General features: G+C 47.2%; 1 protein-coding gene across 1 annotated transcript in view; it reads right to left on the bottom strand.

The window, feature by feature from the left end:
• STK35 (serine/threonine kinase 35) overlaps nt 1-24,450 on the bottom strand; it is a 44,244-nt gene that overhangs the window by 2,341 nt on the left and 17,453 nt on the right. The gene's annotated exons all lie outside the window — the stretch shown is intronic.

The following is a 24,450-nucleotide window of genomic DNA, read 5'->3' as shown; positions in this document are numbered from 1 at the left end:
ATGCTAAGTATAGCACTGTCCTGGGCAGGGCGGGCCATCTAGGGCAACAGTGCTCCAGCCTGGTTGCACATGGAATCATCTAGGAGGTTTTTTGAGACAGGGTCTTGCTCTGTCACCCAGGTTGGAGTGCAGTGCCTTGATCACAGCTCACTGCTGCCTTGAACTCCTGTGCTCAAGCGATCCTTCCACCTCAGCCTCCTGAGTAGCTGTGACTACAGGGCACATGCCACCACACCAGGCTAATTTTTGTATTTTTAGTAGAGACGAGGTTTTGCCATATTGTCCAGGCTGGTCTTGAACTCCTGGGCTCAAGTGATCCACCTACCTTGGCCCATCTAGGAGTTTTCAAAGTGCCTGTTTTCAGCCTGAATGACCAAAGCAGACAAGTCTTGGTGCGTGCAATCCCCCAGTGGCTTCCTTTGTGAGGCAGAGCCAGCACCATGGCTGCCATGACTTGCCACCTGCACAGTCTGACAACACCAGCTCGTTGTCCTCAGCTCCTGGGAAGGGACCTGGCTAGTCCTCCCAATAGGCAGCAGGATAGGACAATATTGGATAATTTACTGCCTGTTGGCCTTAGTTTCTTCCTCTGACCACTGGGGGTTCTTGGTTGAGGTCTGAGTGGAATGACTCAGGTTCCTGGCCCATAGCAGTTACGAACATACTCAATGAGTCCACCCCTTCCTAGCCAACTGTCCCCAACCAGAGAATATAAACGTGTTAAATCTGAACAGGCCATGATTTTCAGCCATGCAACCATTAAAAGTGTTTCCGGCTGGCGAGGGTGGCCCCCACACTGCTGGAGGAGGGGAAAAGCTTCTGGAAGGTAGTCTGGCACTGTTTTCAGGGCTTCAAAGGTGTTTAGACTGGTGGCTCCCTGAAATTCCACTCCTGAAAGCCAAGCTTAACAGATAAACCTAAATATGAAAAGAACTTTATGGATAAAGAAGTTAACTGAAATATTTAAATTACAAGGCAATAACTCACAAGTCCAAAAATAAGGATTAAGTAGGCCAATGATCCTTCAACTCACTGATATACTACAGAGGAAATGAGATCATTGCGTGACATTTTGAAGATTATGACAAAAGCACTTCCCTGGGGTAGGTGGAAAAGAGTAGGCTGCAAAGTTGTGTAGCACACAGCATGACCATAACTATGTAAAAACACAAACCCCCCAGTGTAGGAAAATCTGACAAGAAATACACCAAAATGTTGTGCTTGTTGTGACTGGATTTTCCTCTTCCCCCACTTCTGATTTTAATACTGAACACACACCAATGTCACATTTCACTTTTAATAGGAAAATAGGGTACTTCAAAGAACAAGAAAAGCCGGCAGCTCCAATAGAGAGGTCCAGATATGGGGTCTCGTCTGGACTCTTCCATGCCCAGTGGACAAAGGAGAGCTTCCACATTGCCAAATGTGAGGTTAGACTGTGTGACTCCCTGCTCTACCAGCCCAAGGAGCAGGTGACCCAGAAAGTGGGTGTGGCTGATCTGGAAAGAAAATACAGGATTTCTCTGGCCCAGTCTTTCACTCTGCTGCTTCTATTCCTTGGTCTGTTAATTCCCCTAAAAAAAAAAATCCACTAGTGGGTCTTGTATCCCAGTTTTGACTTGGAAAAGAAAATCATCATAAACATATTCCCTGATGATTCAGCAGCCATCTCAAACTCTAGCTCTATTTAGCATGCCTATTGCTTTCTCTCCGTGCTCTCCATAGACACAGCAGATCAACCTGAAGATGGAGGAAGAGGGTATATAGGGTAGGCCCTTACCATCTGAGACATTAAGACCTTGTGAAATACGACGAGAAATTATACAGCCACATGTGATGTGCTAAAATAATCTTTGGGACCAGTTATGACTTTCCGGCATTCCTTTCCTCCCTCCCTGCGGACGATCTCCTGAAAAGGATGCCCATCATCAGGAAGGTAGCACGTAGCAGCTAAAAAGCAGTGTTGGCAAGGAGGCAGGTTCAGAAACCAGGGGTTCCTTTTTACATAATAAACTAGCAGAACACAGTGTGACTGCAGGTCAGACCAACAGCACAGCACTCTGCAAGAACTCCTCAGACACCAGCTTGTAATGACCACTGTAATCACTGGGTCCCACGCCAGGAAGCGAAGCTGACATTTCCCAAAGGCTCCTCCCTGCTCCCTCTAGCTCTGGCACTGGCTCTGGTCCTCCTGTTGGACACCTCAGAACAGCCTACAGGTCTGAGTCTGGTTCGCTCTTGTGGGCACAAAGAAGGAAAAGAAGAGGGCTCTCCACTGGGGAGAGGATCTTGGCTTGGGGTTCTTTTCCCGTCTGCCATCACAGAAAGAGCACTTTTCCCAGGGAGCTAATAGCACAGTAAGCTCACCGACGGTAATGGAGGCACTTTCTGTAGCTATGAACAGGAATGGCTCAGACCACATGGTTCTGAGTTTAAGCAGCAGACCCTCCCAGGTACCTGTGGGCACAATAAAGGGTGTAGGTCTCAGTCCCAGTGGGCCCCTGGAGAGGCCTTAGGCTTGTCGTGCTTCATCCTAGCAGATGCCACATCTCAGCTCCCTGACCGCTCAGGCTGTGCCTAACTGCCAGGCTACCAGCTTCTACCGGGGCTCTTCTTATCCCTCTCTGTGGAACCCCGACCTCGGACCAGAGCCCGCTCCTTGAGGGCAAAAGTCACACCTGCTAAGCATAATGAAAAGCAGTGATGTGATAAACCTGCAACTGACATCCGTAGTGCCCTTCCATGATTACTGTGAGGAGGGATTTGGCCAGTTTTCACAAGAAAACAGGCCCAGAGACATGGAGCAACTTGCCCCACACCAGAGTTGCTGAGCAGTAGAACCAGCACTTAATCCAAAGTTTTCCAGCTTCACTACCCAAAGTTTCTGCACTATGACGGTCTTCAATCAGTGCTTCCACAGCTGGCTCAGCAATGGTTCCAACAGCTTGCATCTGAGATGATCCTGGGGGTGGAAGGTGCCAATGACCTGGGAAAACGTGCTATGCATCCTTACCTTCCTCATTTCAGCTCTTGGACCAAGTTCTCTCAGTGCATCCCACCTTCTTATTTCTAACTGGCATAACAGCAATCACTTACTGAGCAGTCGTATGTGCAAGTTCTAACTACATTATAGGGAACAATCTCATAAAGTAACATTGCTTTCCAATCACTGTTAAAGGATCGAGTGTTTTACATCCATTGCCTCATTTCACCCCGGCAACCCTAAGAGGTAGGGGTTATTGTCCCCCTAGTCTTAGAGATGAGAAAACTGAAGCTCAAGAGAGAACAGCCTCATAGCCAGTAAGTGGTAGAGAAAAGGGTTTAACTCAGGGCAGTCTCACTCCAAAGCCCCTGCTTTTCACATGTAACGATGTAAAATCCCTTCCTAGAGAAGACAAGAAGAGCTTAAGTGGAGTTTAAAACCCATCTAATCCCTTCATTTATAAATAGACTCACTCAGAAAAAGACTCATGGAAGGCTTACGTGCCGGTACACAGGTCTAGTGCTCAGGGGACAAAGGGGGACATGGTGCCAACGAGGCAGTGAACAGTCTTCCAGCAAGCTCCTCTGCCAGTCAGGCAGGTGTCTGGTCTGTTTAAGGAGACTGAGAAACTACTCTCACGAAGGCCATTAGCAGCTGGGAGAGCAGAAGCCTGGGAGATCTGAGGGGAACATGCACAGGAGGATGGGGCTGGAGACAACGATGGCTCATGTGTTCACCTCCTTCCCCTACTCCTCAGCCTGCAGGCACAGAATACCTTGGTGATTATCCCTTACTCTAAAAGGATGGCCTTCCTACTTTATTAGTGTCAAAATGTCATTACCTTTTGCTTTCTTTTCTAAGACACAGGGTCTCACTCTGTCATCCAAGTTGGAGTACAGTGGCGCAACCATAGCTCACTGCAGCATTAAATTCCTGGGCTCAGGCAACCCTCCTGCCTCAGCCTCCTGAGCAGCTGGGATTACAGGCACATGCCACCTGTAAGATTTACAGGCACATGACACCTGGCTAGATTTAATTTTTATTTTTGTAGAGACAGGGTCTCACTACGTGACCCAGGCTGGTCTCAAACTCCTGGCTTCGTTCATGCAATCCTCCTGCCTTGGCCTCCCAAAGTGCTGGGATTATTATAGGCATGAGCTACCATGCCCGGCCTAAAACGTCATTTCTTTGATGAAATGATGATGAAAGTACGAATGGTTTTAAAAATTGCTTCCCTCCCGGACCTGCCTCCCCAGTTTTTAAAATTGCCCCGTCTTAGGAAATAAGGAAGTCTGGTAACCACGAGGTTTATCCTCACTCCAGTGCTCTCTCAGGGAAGAGCACAGGCTCCACGGCAGACAGTCCTGGTTCAAATACAAGCTCTGCTGGAGACAAGGGGTTATTGATCTGAGTCTCCTTCTCCTAAACTAGAAAATGGGCATGGAACTCTTTCCTCTTCAGGGGCCTGCTGTGAAGACTGAAGAATTCTTCAAGTAAATTGCCTGTCATGGCACCTGACACAGGGTGGGGCATTCAGTAAGATCCATCTTGCCGTCATTCATGTTAATGATCATTTTGGTTCTTAGGGTATCACAGACTGGACTTCAAACCCAAAGGCCAGTTTTCTCTTTCTATCCTGCCTCTCAGATCTAGTTAATAGAAAACAAAGTCATCCCACTGGCATACTCATAGACTAAGGCACAGTATAAACTCAAAGTGGGGTATTACTGGGTAGCTAGCCAAGAATTCACTCTTCCCTGAATTCGCCCGCAGCCCTGTGTAGTGGTATTATCACTGTGTAGCGGTATTATCACTGAAGCTAACGATGCCCATGACATGCCAGCCGCCATGCAAGCTTAATACGCAATACCTCATTTGTCCCAAGGACCATGTAAGAATTATCCTCATCTTACAGATGAGCAAACTGAGGCTCAGGTTATTAATTTTCAGCATATCGTGCTGTGGAGCAAGCAGGTCTCACAGATGCACAGAGGGAAAGTCATCTGTCAGGGTCACCGAGGGCAGTCCTCCCCTTCCTCTAAGTGGGGTTAGCTTCCAAATGAGTCATTCTTCACTTGTTTAATACACCAAAGCATCTGACTTTTCACATTCAGACATCAACATGCCAGCCCTGGGGGGTTCGGTGGCCCCAGCACGAATGTCTCTTCCAATCAGTCAGAGGCACCGAGGCCAGGGAGTCACACTTTCTGATGCATCATTCCCCTAAGGCTGAGCTCCCAACTGTGGTGCTTAAAGTAGGGCAAAAACAGGGATGACTGTGCTGTGAATGTGCCCGTTGTCAGGGTTGAAAGAACGGGAGTGCAAATGGGTAACACTGTTTTCAGTCTTCAGATATACAGAAGGAGCAAGATGTTAGGAAAAAGAGGAGCAGGAGGGCAGAGATTATAACAACATATACCACAGGAGCTTCGCAGTGCTCCGTGACAACCCAGAAGATCACAGGTCCACGCCTTACGACATCTGAGCCCTGACCAGGAGACCAAACTAAGGCAGCTCACCCACAGGTAGATATCCAGGGGCAGGCCCCAGATGCAGAGGAGCGTGGCTCGGAGGTGGTGTTCTCTCAAGGCATGGGCTTTGGAGTAGGAAGATCCAAAACTTACATCCCAGCTGACCTTCACCAAGTCAGGGTTCCCCGAGCCTCAGTTTGCTCAGCCTAAAATAAGGAAATGTCTACTTTGCCGGGCACAAAGACCAGTGATAATATACATAGCAGGCAGAGTGAGGTGCACAGGAGGCACCTTAGTAAGTACAACCGCGGCTGCAAATCACATCCAAAAATACATAACCAAACTCACAAAACCTCACCGCAGTCACTTGCTAGGGCAAAAATTCCATACCAGATGCCTGGCCTCAAGTTGATCTTCTCTTGAGGTGACAGCCTCCCTCCTGCTTTGGGTCTTCAGCTCCTGCTGGTCTGGCTACTCCAACTCCCACCCCCTATCTGTCACTCAGATCGCACTCACCCTTTGGGTTCCCCTCCATGCGCCTTCCCCAGGAAACACTCCCAGAGGGCCCAGTCTCTATGGGAACTCTTCTGTCCCCCTGCCCAGTGAAAAGGCATTGATGACCTCAGATCCCACTAGCCTTGTCGTGTGCTCCAACCTTACCATCTTAGACCCCGAGCTTCCTGCAGGACAGAGTCTGCTGCTTAAGTCTCTCAGGTGACCAAGCAGCTGTGTTGGGTTTTTAGGAAGAACTCAAATACCAGGTGATTGCTAGAAATTGGGAATTAGTACATAGCAATAAAACTTCACAGAATCATTCATTCCACATGATAGGATTTTAACATAAACACGATTATAAAAAAAAAATCTCTGCCTTTGGTTGAGTTCCTGCGTCACTGCCAAGTGCTCTGCACATGTTCCCACTGAAAATCCCAGCAAGCCAGGTGCGGACAGTGATGCTCAGAGAGCTGGGCCACTTCTCCAAACTCCAGCAGCTGGTAAGGTACAGAGCTGGGACTGTGTCCAAGTCTGAAGCCCATGCTATTTTTCTACCATGCTACAGGGTGCTGCTCCCCTCTCACACCTTCAGAGCTGGGTGGGAGAAATAAGGCATGGAGGGATTGTAGATTTTCCTGACATTACATAGCCTATCAGTTACACTATCAGGGGGCTCCTGTCTAGATTTCAGCTCTCTCCACTGCTCCTCCCCTTACTGACTTCTCAACAGGAGGCCTTCTTTCAAGGGGAAGAAGACGGCCAACTTCGGCAAATACATCTGTTTTACGTGGAGGGGGTCCTTGAAAGCCAAGTGTGGCTATTTGGAGCAGGCCCGGCCTCAGAATGTGTCCCCTGAGTCTAAGTTAGATATGGTAAGAGGTTAATGAGAAGAGTAGAATTATGATTGGAACACTGTGATTTAGTCTGAAGCTATGGACTTCCCAAGATGTCTTTTCTTTTTTCTGAGATAGGGCCTTGCTTTGTCAGGCTGGTGTGCAAAGGCATGATCCTGGCTCACTGCAGCCTTGACTTCCCTGGCTTAAGTGATCCTTCCACCTCAGTCTTCTGAGTAGGGACCACAGGTGCATGCCACCATGCCCAGCTAATTAGTCTTATTAGTCTTGCTGTCACCCAAGCTGGAGTGCAGCTCACTGCAACCTCCGCCTCCTGGGTTCAAAGTGACTCTCCTGAGTAGCTGGGACTACAGGCGCGCACCACCATGCCCGGCTAATTTTTCTGGTTTTAGTAGAGATGGTTTCGCCATGTTGGTCAAACTGGTCTTGAACTCCTGGGGTCAAGTGATCCTCCTGCCTTGGCCTCCGAAAGTGCTAGGATTACAGGTGTGAGCCACAATGCCCTGCCCAAGATGTTAAAATGCACAAAGCCTCTTTCCAGACCCAACCATTTGTAAAATGGCAAATACATCCTACAAGTCTCTTTAGCTAACAAGTGGTCCAGGAGGTGGAGTCCTGGCTGGGGTGCTGCCAGGTATGGTGGGGCTGGTGGAGGACTCCCATATGCCACATTCAAAACATACGGATTGTTTAAAGAGGTGGCTGGGGCAGCCCTACAAAAGTAACTGAGCACCAGCCCGTGCTCAGCAGGGGTCCACCCTTTACCTAGCCACCCGCTGCAGCCATCTTCCAAATTCTGTTCACCTACTTAAGTGTATCCAGAGGAAGCCAGTCCCACGGATTCTCTGAAACGTGGACGGTCGCCCAGGCTATAACAGCACAGATGCAATCACAGGAATGTGCTCCCAGGAGGCAACTTACTAAGAGGCACTGAAGTGAAACACAGGAAGATGAAGGATCTTGCCTAGTGCTAAGAGTAAAGGTGGGAAACCTGGTTCCAGGCCTCTCTAGCTCTCTCCCTACTCCCCTCTGGAGACTTCATTTCTTCACCTGCCAAATAAAGGAGTTGGGGCCAGCACAGGGGTTCTTAATCTGGACTCCTTCTAACCCCAAGGATGCACAGGTTCTGCAAAGCCCCTGAAGGCTGGGAAGTTCAATGTATATCCCAGGCATTTTTTTTTCTTTTTCTTTTTTTTTTGGACACAGAGTCTCACTCTGTCGCCCAGGCTGGAGTGCAATGACAGAATCTCAGCTCACTGCAACCTCCACCTCCTAGGTTCAAGCGATTCTCCTGCCTCAACCTCCCGAGTAGCTGGGATTACAGGCGTGTGCCATGACGCCCGGCTAATTTTTGTATTTTTAGTAGAGACAGGGTTTCACCATGTTGATGAGGCTGGTCTTGAACTCCTGACCTCAGGGGATTCGCCAGCCTTGGCCTCCCAAAGTGCTGGGATTACAGGCGTGAGCCACTGCACCTGGCCCCAGGCATTTTTTTAATGGTAGGATAATACACCATTCAGATTCTGAGAAAGGAACAGGGCACAAAGAATACTGAGAAGTAAGAAGCCCTTTGTTGGTCCCTTATTTATTAAGGCAAAAACTAACTGGACAGCGGCACATGATCCTCTCAACAGGGCGCCATCAGCACAGGTGAGAAGTACAACTTGTGTGGCTGGCGCTGAGGGAAATCAGGCCAAAGAGTGTTTGGAGGCAGGCAGACTTCAGCCCAATGGACCACAGCCCTTTCTAACAGGGCAACAGTGAGTCCTCCTCCTCCTCGAAGGTTTCTCGCAGAACCTGAGACCCATCGTCACTGTTTTTTTTGGAGATAGAGTCTCTCTCTGTTGCTGAGGCTGGAGTGCAGTGGTACCATCTCAGCTCACTGCAACCTCCACCTCCCAGGTTCAAGTGATTCTCCTGCTTCAGTCTCCCCAATAGCTGGGATTACAGGCGCGCATCACATGCCCGGCCTGAGACTCCCCTTTAAAGTGGATGAATGTTATCAGCAGGAGACAGGCTCTATGCTGCGTCCCTGAAGCTCAATCCATGTCCCACTTATACAAGGAAGACACACACACTCTTGCAGCAACAAGTGGCAGGCCCATGTAAGGCCCAGTAAGTCAGCACGGTATGACTGACTGAGGGAAAGGGTCTGAGCAGAGCTTAAGGCTGAGACAGCGTGCTGCTGCAAAGAGATGTCAGCTGCATCTCAAGTGTGCCAGAAAGTCAGGGCAGTGGAGCAAACAGTTACTGTGAAAGCTCCTAGACATGAAAACTTGCTTAATATTGTTTTAAACAATTTGATTCCTTGGAGTACACTGCCAAAAGTGCTAGTATTAAAAAGTTTGCCAAATGCACACAGAGAAACAGAAGGCAAGACTGCAGATTCTGAGATTTGGAGGTCTCCGTGGTGACCAGCAGGCAGGGTTGCACACTGACTGAGTCATCTTGTCTGCGTCTGAGAACCCAGACTCACTTAAACCTCATCTTTCTGGCCTTGGGAGGTTAAAAGGCAATAGGGCACTGGGATGGTAGTTCCTCTAAGCACTTTAGCTAGTACACAGGCACTGGGTAGACCCCAACACCAACTAAGGGGAACTATTTGTCTCTAGAAACAGCATGGGTAATTGGCAGTTAGCTGCATGGATACCCTAATTCCCTTCCTCCACTTATTAAGTGTGGGGCTGAAAATAAAAAAGCTGCCAACTGCCTCAGTTGGTCCCTAGAGACAGGTTCAGCTGTGGCTGCTGTGATTAGCAAAGAAAGAACCCAAGGGAAAGGCTGAGGTTCTCAGGGCCCTTGCCAGGAGGAAGATGCTGAGGTGCCATTACTAGCTAAAGGGGAGCGGTCACTTTTCCATATAGGGACAGAATAATTTGTAGTTACAAAAAGAAAGATGCCAACAAGGTCGTTCCCACAGAGAGGTCCTATGAACTTCTGGTTACAACAACCAGTTAAAGCCCACTAAGCCAAGGGGAACTCACTGGAGGCACTTGCTAAGGGGTTTGGAGATCTCTCTGGGGGAAAGAATGCTATCACAAATTGTTAGTGAGAAGCAAAGTGAAAACGTATGATTAGCCTATGAGGGTTTGGCAAAAACAAACAAAATAGCAGGATGGGGGCAATACACCGAGCCATCGACTCAACTTTCATTAGGAGCTAGGAACTGCGCCGGACACAGCCTACAGTGAGCAACACTTACTGCACTGACCAGACATGGAAATGGGGGCCCAGGGAAGGTAGATCACTTGCCCAAAGCCGCCCAGCTAGTAAGTAGGAGAGCTATCGTTTAAACCTAGACTGACTAGTCCAACAGGTTCAACAGCAAGTCTCTTGATGTCTTGACACCAATATAGAAGCAAAGGTTTCTCATCTTCCTATTCAGATGTTCCCCTTTCTGCCTTCCCATGCTCTGGAAGGTGCCTGCGCAGTCTCACACTTTCTGGAGACATGTGCTGCTGGTGTGGCATCTCATCTCCTCCTCCTGGGGGACTGACAGTTCTCCCCTCATTGTTACTGACTCACCTGCCTAAAATACAGCCTTGCTCACCACTACCCACTCACCCTCATCTTTTTTGGCAGGATGAAGTTCATTCTCCTCAGGCTGGCATTCAAGGCTCTTGGCAACTTAGCCCTATTTAGCTTTCTACTCTAGCCTCTAGGTGTGAACTCTCGGTGTGAACACACCTAGGGATAGGCACTCTCCACAAATTCCAGTGTTCTGTGTTTGGACGTGGTATGTCCCCTACTTCAAATATCCTCATCTGTTCGTCTTTCTTCAAGGTCCATCTTAAGTCACGTGTCCTGTACTTTGCCATCACTTAATTCTTTGGCAAAAGCCAGCTCCCTCCTCTGAGCTCCTGGTGACCCTGAGACAGTGTGGTGCATATGGACTTGCTCAGATGATCTCTCTTTGGTAGCTCGATGGACAGCATGAGCACTGGAGCTCTGGCCCTTGAGCTGGCATGAGTTAGCCATGTGGCCCGTGGTAAATCACTTTCTTTCTCTGGAGTGGGAGTTGGGACGACAATACTCTGGATGCAGGTGAGGATTTCACAACATTTAAAAAAGAGTGGGGAGTACTGATGCTGAGTCTGCATAGGCCTAGGCTAATGTGTGGGCTTTTGTTTTTAAGCAAAAAAGTTTAAAAAGTAAAAAAAATATAATTTTTTAAAATAGAAAAAAGCTTATAGAATAAGGATACGAAAAAAGAAGGGCCAGGCATGGTGGCTCAGGCTTGTAAGCCCAGCACTTTGGGAGGCTGAGGGAGGAGGAGAGCTTGAGCCCAGAAGGTCGAGGCTACAGTAAGCCGAGATCGTGCCACTGCACTCCAGCCTGGGTGACAGAGCGTGACTCTGTCTCATGTTTGTGTTTTAAGCTAAATGCTAATGAATCAAGAAGTTTTAAAAAGTTTTTTAGTTTAGAAAGCAAAAAAGTTACAGTAAGCTAAGGTTAATTATTTTTAAAGAAAGAAATTCTACAATAGTGCACAGTAATGTCCTAGGCCTTCACACTGACTCATTACTTACTCACTGACTCACCCAGAGCAACTTCTAGTCCTGCAAGCTCTATTCACAGTAAGTGCCCTATACAGGTATACTATTTTTAATCTGTTTTTTAAAAAACAAAAAATTTTAATATAATTTTGAAGAGATGGGGGTCTCCCTATGTGGCCCAGGCTGGTCTCAAATTCCTGGGCTCAAGTGATCTTCCTGTCTTGGTCTCCCAAAGTGTTGGGAATATAGGCATAAGCCTATTCCCATGCCATATTTTTACTGTACCTTTTCTGTATTTACATGTTTAGAACACAAACAACATTGTGTTACAACTGCCTATAGTATTCAGTACCACGACATGCTGTACAGATTTGCAACCTGGGAGTAATAGGCTCTATCTACCATATAGCCTAGGTGTCATTTAGGACTGTGTAAGAACACTCCATGATGTATGCACAAAGACAAAATTACTTCACAATGGATTTCTCAGAATATATCCCCATCATTAAGTGATGCATGAGTATATAGTGAATGCAGGATGATCGGCAAGTTCCTAATTCTCAGTAACCATTTGCTGAATTTGTGTAAAGACCTAGGGTCCCCAGTGTTCCAGGGAAGGGGGTCTGGTGAGCAGGCAGATGACGCAACCTCTACCCACGGCCTATACTGTCATTCAAACCATGGTGTGACAGGATGGCCAAAGGAGTGACTCCGAAGCCCCTTCCCCACTGGCTGAACGTCCAGATAAGGTTGGAGGGCCGCCCCTCAGCTCCTGATGCTTGCACTTAGAAACCTGAAGATCACTGAAACCAGGGACTACAGACCTTCTTCCTCTACCTCCCTCCCCTGTATGCCTTTCCCTAACCCAAAATAGAAAGTATTTCCCAATTTACAAATTAAAGTGGTTCTCAAAATCAATTTTACAGCCAGCAATCATGACTCTGATGTTACATAACTAGTAAAAATAAATAAATAAAGAGAGAGCGAGATGCCCACACTGGAGAGCTGCCCTGTGACAGGATCACCAGGCTGCCCATGTGACAGGACCCCGCATAGGTTTTCAGCTCTAAAAAGCAAAACAGTACAAAAACAACAAAACGCCATGTTCTTGAGACACAATTATAGCAGAGTGCAGATGCAAATAAGGACAGAAGAGCAACACATCATCACCTAATGAGAAGCTGATTACCAAGAAAAGAACAAAACGTAGCAAGCCTCAGTCATGAATGCAGCCCTGAGTCCAAGGGGCCACTCTGTGCCTGTGAAGGTGCTCTTTGTTCAGCAGCAAAACTGAGATCCAACAGTCCTGAGAAGACCCAGATAAACGGGCGCCACTTACCACAAACACCCACGCAGGAGAGAGTACAGTCTTATGTCCGCATGACCAAGACACATTTATGTATCTCCCTACTCTCTGAAACCCTCTCCTGCTGCAACATTCACTCTTACATGGCTCTGTCCCCACCACCCAGTCACTCAAGCCACTGATGGAGTCAGCTCTGAGCCACTCCTTTCTACCTTCCAAATTCAATCCATCTGAGAGCCCTTTTGAATCTCCAAAATGCACCTTGAATTCGCTCCCACTTCACTACCTCCCCTAACCTGGACAGCCACAGCCTCCTACTTGGGCCCCCTGCTTCCACACCTGCAGGCGCAGCCACTGACTTCTTCCTCAACTCCCACGCCTCAACCACCACACTCCAGCCAGCTCCCTTCTCCTCTGCTTGGCAGAGGCCTCATCCTTCGGGTCTCGGCTTCAATGCCACCTCCTCAGAGAACCTTTCTCTGACTGCCTTGGGCAAGTCCTCATTTTCTGCTATTTTCATTTACACACAACTGAAACCGTACCTATGGTACTCCCATATGACATGTCTCCAAACTCAGCACCTCAAGGGTGGGGACCATGTCTGCTTTTTTCACCCATGTGTTATATTAATAGAGGCACCCACCACAGTGCCTGACACACAGTTGATCAAAAGATTAACGGGCCCCCTCGGGCACGCATGTTTTCCTTTTATTGGTGGGGAGGGGAAGCACATAAGCCCACACACATTCCGAGATACTAATTCTCGCTCTGCCACCAGCGTGCCTGAGAACTGGCATGAAAGGGCAGCAGGACCCAACGCCTGTGTGGTACCTGCTGCACACCTGGCAGACCTATGCCAGCTTTTCATTCACGTTCCGTGTAATCCCCACGGCAAACCCTCCAGGTGTTAGCAACCCCCCTTTACGGAGGTGGACTCAGAGGGTCAGAGAGATGCCCAGGGTTTACATGAACTGAGGCTGAGAATTCTCCTCTCAAAGTCACGTTTAAGATTCCACTTAGAGGCCTGGCGCAGCGGCTCAAGACTGTAATCCCAGCACTTTTTGGGAGGCTGAGGTAGGCTGATCATCAGGTCAGGAAATTGAGACTATCCTGGCCAACATGGTGAAACCCCGTCTCTAATAAAAAACGAAAATTAGCTGGGGTGGTGGCATGCGCCTATAATCCCAGCTACTCAGGAGGCTGAGGCAGGAGAATCGCGTGAAGCCAGGGAGCCGAGATCGTGTCATTGCACTCCGGCCTGGCAATAGAGCGAGACTCCGCCTCAAAAAAAAAAAAATAAAAAGAGAGAGCCTGAGTGGGAGTCAGTTGTCCCAGGGTCCCAGAACCACATCCACCATGGAACTGGGAACATGCCAGGGCAGAAGGAACGGGTGAAAGGGACAAGAGTGGTCCTTCAGGCACCTTGGTTCTCTGGAGAAGAGTGGTTCTCAGGCACCTTGGTTCTGTGCTGGAGGAGTGACTTGCCCAAGTCACAGTGCTAATTATACGATTACCTACGGAATTATGGAAGCCAGGACCTTACAGGCCCTTCCAATTCTCAGGCCTAGGTCCAAGCTTTTTGAAGGTAAAAGGGTAAAAGGTGAGGGCAATGGTCTGCATGTTTAAAAGATGGCAGGGTGGATGACTGCACCTTTACCCTCTTTTGCCAGAGCAGTTCTGAAGGTTTTGTGTTCATCAGCATCATCTGGAGAGCTGACAATACCCCACCCCAGTTTCCAACTCAGTAGCTTTGAGGTGCAGCCAGCAATATGCGTTTCTAACAAGTTCCCAGGTGATGCTGCTGGTCTGGGAAGCACATCCTGAGAACCACTGGTGCTAGGGTTTCTCACTGACGCTGTGTGTTGGGGGGCGGGATTGAGTGAGGAGGAGCAGAAAGGAGACAAGGGCTTGAAGACATCTTCACCAACACTTCTTACTCATGACATCCTCTGTTCCTGCTACAGATAAAATGAAAGCAATTTTTTAACCATGGTTAAACTTCACCCAGGTTTATATAATTAGGCTGAAGACTCACATTTGGGTCTCCATAGGGCATAGATCCCAACTCAGTTCTAAGAGCAGGAGGGAGTCTGACATTACTGCGACAGCTGTTGTCCTGCTTACAGGACTCCGGAGCAGCAGGAAGGAGCTACGTGCTCTCTGAAGGCTTTTCCTGCTATACCTGTTGGTACCTCGGCCCTAAGATGCTCAGGTCAGAAGAGGGAGAAGGACCTCTGGACCATGTCAGTGGTGACATCTGGATTTCAGTTTAGGCACTTGGCCTAAACTCCAAAATATTTTTAAAAGTTAAAGTTAGCCTGTTTGTCTGGGGTGTGGTACAATCACTTGTTTCTGCTGTTCTATGCAAACCAAGGGTTCCGTCCAAACGTCATCAGATCCAAGATGCAATCTGGTTACTAACAACAGAGTCTTTACTTGTGACTTCCAGTTCTATGTCTGGTACAAGGCCGGGCTGTGCTGGTAATGCCCGTACAACCTGCCAAGATCTGACAACACTATACTCCCAGCTCCATGCCTTAGATTTGCCCTGGGCGTGCATGGCTTTCTGAGAGGGCATGTCTTAAACACATCCAAAAAGAGTAGAAAAGAAAAAACAAAGGGGTGCTGTACATGGTGAAGGGTTCTTTCCCCACAAAGATGGAAGTAAATGCAGAATGAGTCAACTGGTTCACATCATCTTTGTGGTTTTCCCATTAAAATAGACCATCAATACTAAAACCCAACACGATGTAACAAGGCCAACCTGCCTCCCATTACAGCTACACTACCATGCCTCTGAGTTCAGGGGAAAAAAAAAAGGTGCCCATTCATAAAGCGACTTCCCCAAGCACCACATCAAGATGCTTTTCGCAGCCTGGGAAAACGCATTTTCATCTTCCTCACTATGGCCTGTGGAGCGCCTGGGTGGCCCTAATCCATTCCTCCCATGTCCCTAGACATCACTTTCTTTAATAAAGAAACAAAATACAGAGTTCTGACCTGTGTACAATGCAGGCTGAGTTATAGCTTTCCCCTGGCACCTCTAACTGAAAGTGAAATTTCTTTAAAGTTGGGAAATTCATTGCAGTGTTTTACGGTATTGATTTATTTTAAACTTGCTTGGCAGTTTTAAGGCCTGCCATGCCTCTGAATCCTAGAAACGCTGGAGGAGATCTCCATTTCCTCTGATTTTGTAATACCACAGTGGACTCACTAGTGGAAATGAAAAGAGGGGCCAGGAGCCCAAATGCGGCTACCCTAAACAAGACAGAACCTTGGGCACTCTCCCCAGGTCCTGGGTCCACAATGTATCTCCAGTTGGGAATTTCACTACCTGAACAGTACCCTTTCTTCCTGTAGCTGATCTCACCTGGCTTATAAGGTACCCCTAAACCTATTTTCAAGAACCAGCCTGGAATACCATCTCCTCCACTCTTTCCTGTCTTCCTGTATCTCTACTGAGCCATCTATAACCCACTACAACCAAGTGTCCATATCTTATCTGCATTATTAAACTAAGTTCCTAGGAGACTATACTGGGGTCAAACAATCAATGCCTCTACTGGGCAAGTGCCTACCACATGCCAAAAGGGCTCTTGCCCACCAAATCTGACTTGGCTCTAGACTCTTTTGACACAGAGCTATGGGCAGCCACATCATTCAGAGTAAGCACGAGTGATGGAATTTCTTGCTTAAGTCAGGATTCAATGAGTGAGCTAGAAGATTTGTCAGAAAGAAATAGAGCAACTGCTGCCATTCTGCTGGGTCCTCATCAACCTTGAATCCCTGGATTCACTCAGAATGGGCTTCTGCCAGGGCACCAGGACCACAGACACGTACAATGCCTTTGGCTCTTATTGGAGCCGTTTCCTCATAGCTGGTGCCAGACACTGGTTTACTGACAGCATTCCCTCAGTGCCGGGTGCTTTCCCAGCGGCTGGTGGGTGGAGGTGTACTTTGGATCTCCTACTTTCCAACCTTTTGGCAATTTTGACCTGGCTGCATACGTGGCTCCTGCCTTCTCTGCTGCCAGACCTTGGTTATACAGGTACCTCACACGATCCCAGCCTTGCCTCCTCTGCCAATGTTTGGGGCAGTCATTATAACACAGGAGGAATCCACGTGCAGGCTGACCTCACCTGAAGGGATGGCTGGTGGCCCTGAAACAGTGTGCCTGTGCTGAAACCAGTATCAGATTGTGAAGGACACCCATGGCAGCCCTGGGTGCTTTACTGTGTGGTGCTATTGGAGGGGAAGCCTCTGTCTGCCTCAGAATAGAAACCCATTAAAAGTGGCTTTAAGAGGCTGTAGAACGCAGAATGGAGTAGCAGAATTTCCAGACAGATACACCTTGTCTCAAATCTTGGCTCTCAAAACCTTAGGAAAGTGATTTTCCGCTTCCTTATCTGCAGAAAAGAGGGCACATAACAGAATAGCTAAGCAGATGATATATGATAATGATACATGTAAAGTGCTTAATTCAGGGCTCGGAATAAAAAGGCAGGGTCTCTGCCCTGCACAAGTCAAGGGGTCCCTCAAAGCAGGTTTTGATAACCAGTAGCTATTACTGTTGGTGGGAGTGTCTTTGTGTCCCTGGGATAAGAGGAAATGGGAGGTAGAAGCACCCCTGAACATCAGGCAGCTTTGCTCACAGCTGGACGATTACAAGAGCCACTTTGATTTGCCCAAAGGGATGCTATCTAGGTTAGGTGGAGCCAAGGATGCCACGGAGGAAGAACATGTGAGCAGCAACTGGGCCTTGACGTCAACAGCCCCGGGCCAGGCCTGTCCCCTCATGGATGCTTTCATGTCCTGCAGAGCTGCAAGGGACAGATTATCCCTGGGGGGCCATTGGCCCCATTACATAACTGACAGCTCAGCTTCCTGCTGTTGATGCGGCAGAAACAATCAAGAGATGGCAACAGCAGGTCACTGGGGAGCTTGTGGGACTTACAAAAAAAAAAAAAACAAAAAACAAAAAACCAGCCTTCCCCACCTGGGGAGGAAAACGCCTCAGAAAACACCAGCAGAGAGATGAGGCCCCAAGGGACATGTCTCTTTGTATACAGGTACCTAGAGCCACCAGGGTCTTCACAGTTGAAGACTGGGCTTCAATTTCCTGAGAGAAAAGAGAACCAAACACTCCAACTCTTCACTCACAACCCCCACCTCTTGTGAAGCTGTTCAGCGCTAGTGAGATGGGGTGTGGCAAAGCTGTGACCCCTACTGTATGGGGTCTCAGGGGTTCAGGGGTTCTGGATCTGCCTGGATCAAAGAATTGATCATCATCAAGAGACACCACCTGGACCCCACGATCTCTCTGCTCTTAATAAAACCTCCATTCTTACCCACTTCAGGGTACAGCTTAGCATTTCCCATCTCCCATCCTCCCTTTGGGAAATTCAAGGCTCCAAAGACTAAGCAGGGATCAGCTTCTGGGGTGCAAAACCAAACCACTGCCTTCGACCCCTTGGCAGTTACACCTTCCCATGAAGGAAGAACCTTCCTTGCTTCTACTTTCCTTTGGGCTCCCTGGCTGCTCATCACCATACTCTTAACCTTTTCAGAGTAGGAGAGGAACTATCTCCTCTTGAAGCCTACTAAGTGTTCCACACCACACATCTCATGATGCTCTGGGCTTGGTGGGCAGGAAATTCCATCTACTTTGATGCTCAGTTATTTGTTGAATTCAATCAGGAAAACATTTTAAATTTAAAGATGATTCAATGAGGCAATATACCAAACTGGTTAAAGCCATGGACTGAGTCCTGGGTTCAAGGCTAAGCTTTGCCCCTTCTTAGCTCTGTGACTTCCAGGAATTTACTTGAAAATAAGTAAAGGAATTATTGGTCATAAAGCACTCCGCCCAGGGATGACCATGAATCATTGCTGTTTTGGTCATCTTTGGCACTGCCGCCCTTCTTCACAGCCTTACCCCTCAGGCTGCCACACTCCTCAGCCAGGCACCAGGTAAAGGCAAGGGAGGGCAGTCCTGTAAGGCAGGAGCTAGTTCCTGGCCATCCTGAGAGCTGGGCCAGGAAGTCATAGAGTGGACCTATCTAGTACTGGGGGTCCCAACTTCTCACCTCAAACCATTTTACAATTTATCCTCCAGAGACTGTTTTGAATACTTTGCTGTTTAAAACAAACCATGTTAATTAAGCATTTGTTTTCCATTTTTTAGTATCACTGCTGATTAACTTGATAGCTATAGTGTAACAACACAGTTTGGGTGTAATTCTAGCACAAAGCAAACAAATTGGTCATTGAATTGGGCTTGTATGGCTTCAACAGGTAAACATGCTCCTGCCTGTTAGCTAAGCTGAAAGGGCTTGTGAATTCCTGTCTTAGATTAGGGTTGTACCAGAGGTCTGGGGACACCTGGGGTACAACCTGAGATCTTGCAAAATAGAAGTAAAATCTGAAGCGTAGGTGAAGGGGCCAACACAGGTAACCCAGTATGTTAGCCGAGAGCCACATCTTTGGACCCCAGGCAAGGGATAAATGTGTCATCTATTACTTCAACAAGAAATTAGGCCTGATTTCCTTCTCTGATGCTAGGCAGCTACCAAGATCTCATGTGGAACTAGAAATACTTTCTGTGACCCCTCAGGTCACACCAACATCTGATTTCCTTCAGTAGGCCTTAGTTGCCCACTCCAAAAAGACGTCATTCGAGGGCTTTGGCTTCAAAAGGCCCTAGTAACGGAGGTTTGTATATCAGACAGCAGACTTGGCCATGAATGCAGATTCCCTCATCCCACAACACTCTCCCTGGTAACACGTGGGCGGAGGCACCTGGAACATCAGTTTGGCTGGCTTCCTGCTTGGGGTGAAAGACTGTGGCTAGCTGGTAGGAACCATTAGGAATTATTAAATATCTTTCAAAAGTGACAAATAAGAAAGAGATCAGACCCATCATTGAGTGATCTTTAAAAATAGATATACTTTTCTAGAACAAGTGATTGGACAGGGTGGGCCTTGACTACATCTTTGTTTCAAAAGAAAAGCTACTTCGCAATCCACAAAAGTGAGGCTACCAAAGTCCACTGTCTTCAGAGGGAAACGGAAGCCAACACTTCTACCTAGGCCAAAGTGTGGATCTAAACAATGCTACTGTATTACAATTAATTCAGACTGTTTACACAGGGCACTTTCACAACCTATTGTGATCCCCCCAACAACCTCAATAAGATACATAGGATCAACTCCATTTTATAGATAATAAAACTGAGGCCCTCAAAAGTGGAATAATTTGCCTAAGGCCACACAGTCAGGAAAACACGGAAATAAGACTCCATCCCTGCATTGTTACTAGACATCACTTCAGGGGAATCCCAGGTTTCCAACCCAAAATGCATTTCCTTTTATTTTTGCAAAAAACTAAAACTAGTTAGCCCTGACTTAAATGCGACCCTGAAATCTATAATCCTAAAACACTGAGGTGTTTTTTCATCATGGTGGTATACGGGTCAAGTGTATTTACTTATGCAACTACAGTTTTTTGTGTTTTTTTTTGTTTTGTTTTATTTTGTTTTGAGACAGGGTCCCTCTCTGTCGCCCAGGCTGGAGTGCAGTGGTGTGATCTTGGCTCACTGCAACCTCTGCCTCCCTGGTTCAAGAGATTCTCATGCCTCAGTCTCCCAAGTACTGGGCCTATGGCATGTGCCACCACACCTGGCTAAGTTTTGTATTTTTAGCAGAGACCAGGTTTCACCATGTTTCCCAGGCTGGTCTCAAACTCCTGAGTTCAAACGATCTGCCCCTACTCAGCTTCCCAAAGTGCTGGGATTACAAGGCATGAGCTACCACACCCAGCCTATTTTAATTTTTAATAGTACAAACATCCACAGATATAACCCAAAACAAAAGCTCTTTGGAGTCTGTAAATTCAAAAATGTAAAGAGGCTTTCAGACCAAAAACTTTGAGAACTACTGGTCTATTCCTTCACTGTCTCCAATTCCTCTCCTCTTCCCCTCTCAAATCCACCCTAGTTACAGGTTTCCCCATTACTCCACCAAAATTGTTTGTAAGTACTGATGCTTTCCCATTTACTAAATCCAACGGCCACTTGCTCTCACTCAATCAACTAGCAGATGATGCCACAGCTGGCTCCCTCCTCCTCTTGCTGTCTTTTCCCCTCTCTCTGGCTCCTTCCTTTCTTCCCACCCTCAATGTTGCACCACCTGGAGCTCACTCCGCTGACCTCCTCTTGTCTATTACCCACTCCAGTACTGTGGCAAATCTCTAAATTGGTATCTCTAGGCCGGACCCCTCCCTTGAACTCCAGACTCATCCAACTGTCTACTCTACACCTGTAGTTAGATTCTAAATAGGCATGCCAAACTTTCAGATAACTAAAACCTAACTTTCTCCTGCCAAACCTATTCCTCCCAATGCCTTCCCCACCCTATTTAATGGCAGCTCAATATTCTTCCAATCACTTAGGCTGACACCTTGAAGAGATGATTAATTCCTTTCTCTCACACCTCACATATGATCCAGCCGGAAATCCTGCTGGCTCTGACTTCAAAAAAAAAAAAACAACCCAAAATCCAATAATCACTTCTCTGTTCCACTATTTCAAGCCATCGTCATCTCTCACCTGGATTACTGCAACAGCCTCCCACCTTATCCTGTTATTTCAAGATGCAAAGTGATCCTTTCAAAAGAGCAGATATCACACAGCTGAAAACATCCCCATGGCTTTCCCTTTTATCCAAAAACACAAGCCAAAATCTCTACAGAGGCTTACGAGGCCTACTACTTGGCTCCTGTTATTTATCTCTTCCTATACACTCCTTGCTCACTCTAGCCAACTTTCAGGACCTTCATAGTGGCCATTACCTCGGTCTGAGATGCTCTTTCCCCAGAAATCCTTGGGACTCACTCCCTCAACTCCTTCCAACATTCGCTCAAAGGTCACTGTCTCTGGGAGACCCACTCTGATATCTTCCATTTAAAAGTACAACCCCACCCTTCCCTGCCGCCCAAGCTTCCTATCTCCTCTACCCTGCTCTACTCTTCTCACCCTACCCTCTCAACGCACCCAGCACGGAGCACCTTCTTGTACATTACCTATGGGTACTGTCTGTCTTCCCAAGAGAATGAATGTTAAGCTCCACACTGCAAAAATTTGTTTTGTTCACCATGTCTAAAATGGTACTTGGAAATAGTTTCCAAAGAACATGTTGAACGAATAAATGAAATTAGCTTGTCTATCTACAAAACTTGGCAGGAGAAAGGGAGGTCAGACTCAATGTTCTTCCCGAATCAAGCCTCAGATTCTCTGACCAGTCAGATACAGCTTATCTACACAACTGATTTGAAGCTTCTGGCAACACAGGGTTTGGCTCTGGTCACAGACCTGGGCCCAGGCCCACAATTCTAAGTGCCCACCTAAGACAGGGGAGGATAGGCTATGGTCAAATTGGCACCACTAGTACTGTAAGGATTAGCTATAAAAATCACAAAATGAATTAACAAAACAGCCTGGGACACTCACCAGTAACCATATTCCTATCATTCCCCCTCTTCTTAAGGTCACCTATTTCTCCTAGATGAAGCAATCACTCCAATTTAGCCAAAACTCTGCCCTGCAAAACAGCACAAATCTCAAGTGTGGATATCCAAATGGAAGCCCTGATCTCAATTAGTTATGACAACCCCACAATCGTAACCTAAATTCAGGTCCCTCTTCCAAGGACAACTTTCCTACGCCACAGCAAATCTGGATTTTAAGAGGTCTTTCAAAAGCAGAAGGGATGCGATGGAAATGGGAAGTGACAGCACAAAATACACTTAAAACACTGTCTAGCCAACCCTTTCGGTTTCTAATACAGCACTAACCTAATCCTAGCTTTGGGGAGTGCTGTTCTCCTACCCACGGGTGGTAGGACCAATTGGCCCAGCACCTGGAATACATGTTTGTGGAATGAAAGAATTAAACCTAAGTGACTCACTCCAGAAATACATTCACTGAGAACACTGTACACGAAACCAAGCTCAACTTGGTATGAGCCAACCCCACCTAGAAACCAGAGGATGATGAAGGGAAAGGGAGGGAACCCACCCAAGTGATGGAAAGCTCCGTGCTTTATGGCTCCTGAGGCTCCCTGTGAGCACTAGGAGATCAGCACTAGCTCCATCACCTCATCACGACCAGCACAGTGTTAAGAGCAGCTTACTTCTAGCTTACCATATTAAGGGAAAAGGGGGTGGGGGATGCTTGAATAAGGTACACCCATCCTTAATTTAGTAGGATCTGGGGTAAATTACTTAATCCCTTGCAGGGTTGTAAAGGTGAAACAAATGGTACATGTGAAACTACCTAGCATATATGCTGGTCAATTTTCTCTTACACACACATTAAACTGCAGTCCAAATGAAGTTTATTCTGCTGTTCCTATAAATATACCTTTGGGTTTTCCAGCTCGATTTCTGTCTACACTGTTCCCTGTCCTCTCTAATTTCCACGTCTACATTCCTCATTAACCCAAATTGGTCTAGTCTCTCAAATGTGGCAGGCTCCCTCTGGTTTCAGGTCCTTTGCAGAGGTTGGTCTGTCTGTCTGGGATGCTCCCTCACCCCCAATTCCCTCCTCTTGACTCTGCATCAACACCCGAAAGATCAATTTCCCTGAATACCTCTTCTCCTTAAATAGCTATAAAAAAATTATGATTGGAAGAATCAGAACTAGTGACTCACTACAAAAATACTTTCATTGAGAATACTATACATGAAACCAAGTTCAACTTGGAGTTTCTCTCCCTAATTAAGATGCAGAATTCATCAAGACGGGAAAGTCTCTGATTTGGCTTCTCATGTCACCCCAGAGCCTAGCACAGTACAGTCATGGGTCGCTGAACGATGGGCTGCTTAACGATCTCTGAGAAATGAGTCACTAGGCGACTGTTGTATAACGTCAAGAATGTACTTACACAAACCTAGATGGTGTAGCCTACTATACACCTAGATGACATGTATGGCCTATCGTTCCTGGGCTACAATTCTGTACAGCATGTTACTGTACTGAATACTATAGGCAGTTGCAACACAATGGTAAGTGTTCATGTATCTAAACACAGAAAAGGTTAACACACTGCACCATAATATTCACTGTAACATTACAACAGCTGCGTCACTAGGTAACAGGAATTTTTCAGTTCCATTATAATCTCACGGGACCACCATCATATATGCCATTCCTTGTTGACCAAAACGTTGTTCACGCGGAGCATGACTATACTTGACAAAGGAAAGCTCAAAATAATTTTTTTGTTTGTTTTTTTTTTGAGACGGAGTCTCGCTCTGTCACCCAGGCTGGAGTGCAGTGGTGCAATCTCGGCTCATGGCAAGCTCTGCCTCCTGGGTTCACGCCATTCTCCTGCCACAGCCTCCCGAGTAGCTTTCTTTGACTACAGGTGCCTGCCGCCACGCCTGGCTAATTTTTTGTATTTTCAGTAGAGATGAGGTTTCACTGTGTTAGCCAGGGTGGTCTCGATCTCCTGACCTCGTGATCCGCCCACCTCAGAAAAAATTTTTTAAATAAGCAAAGACTTCTACATAAATATTCACTAATACATTCTTTTTTTTTTTTTTTTTGAGACGGAGTCTCGCTCTGTCGCTCAGGCTGGAGTGCAGTGGCCAGATCTCAGCTCACTGCAAGCTCCGCCTCCCGGGTTCACGCTATTCTCCTGCCTCAGCCTCCGGAGTAGCTGGGACTACAGGCGCCCACCACCTCGCCCGGCTAGTTTTTTGTATTTCTTTTTTTTTTTTTTTTTAGAAGAGACGGGGTTTCACCGGGTTAGCCAGGATGGTCTCGATCCCCTGACCTCGGGATCC

This window comes from Rhinopithecus bieti, unplaced genomic scaffold (assembly GCF_001698545.2).
Source record: "Rhinopithecus bieti isolate Rb0 unplaced genomic scaffold, ASM169854v2 scaffold_7580, whole genome shotgun sequence".
NCBI classification, from domain to species: domain Eukaryota; kingdom Metazoa; phylum Chordata; class Mammalia; order Primates; family Cercopithecidae; genus Rhinopithecus; species Rhinopithecus bieti.
This window is presented reverse-complemented; position numbering and strand designations above follow the sequence as displayed.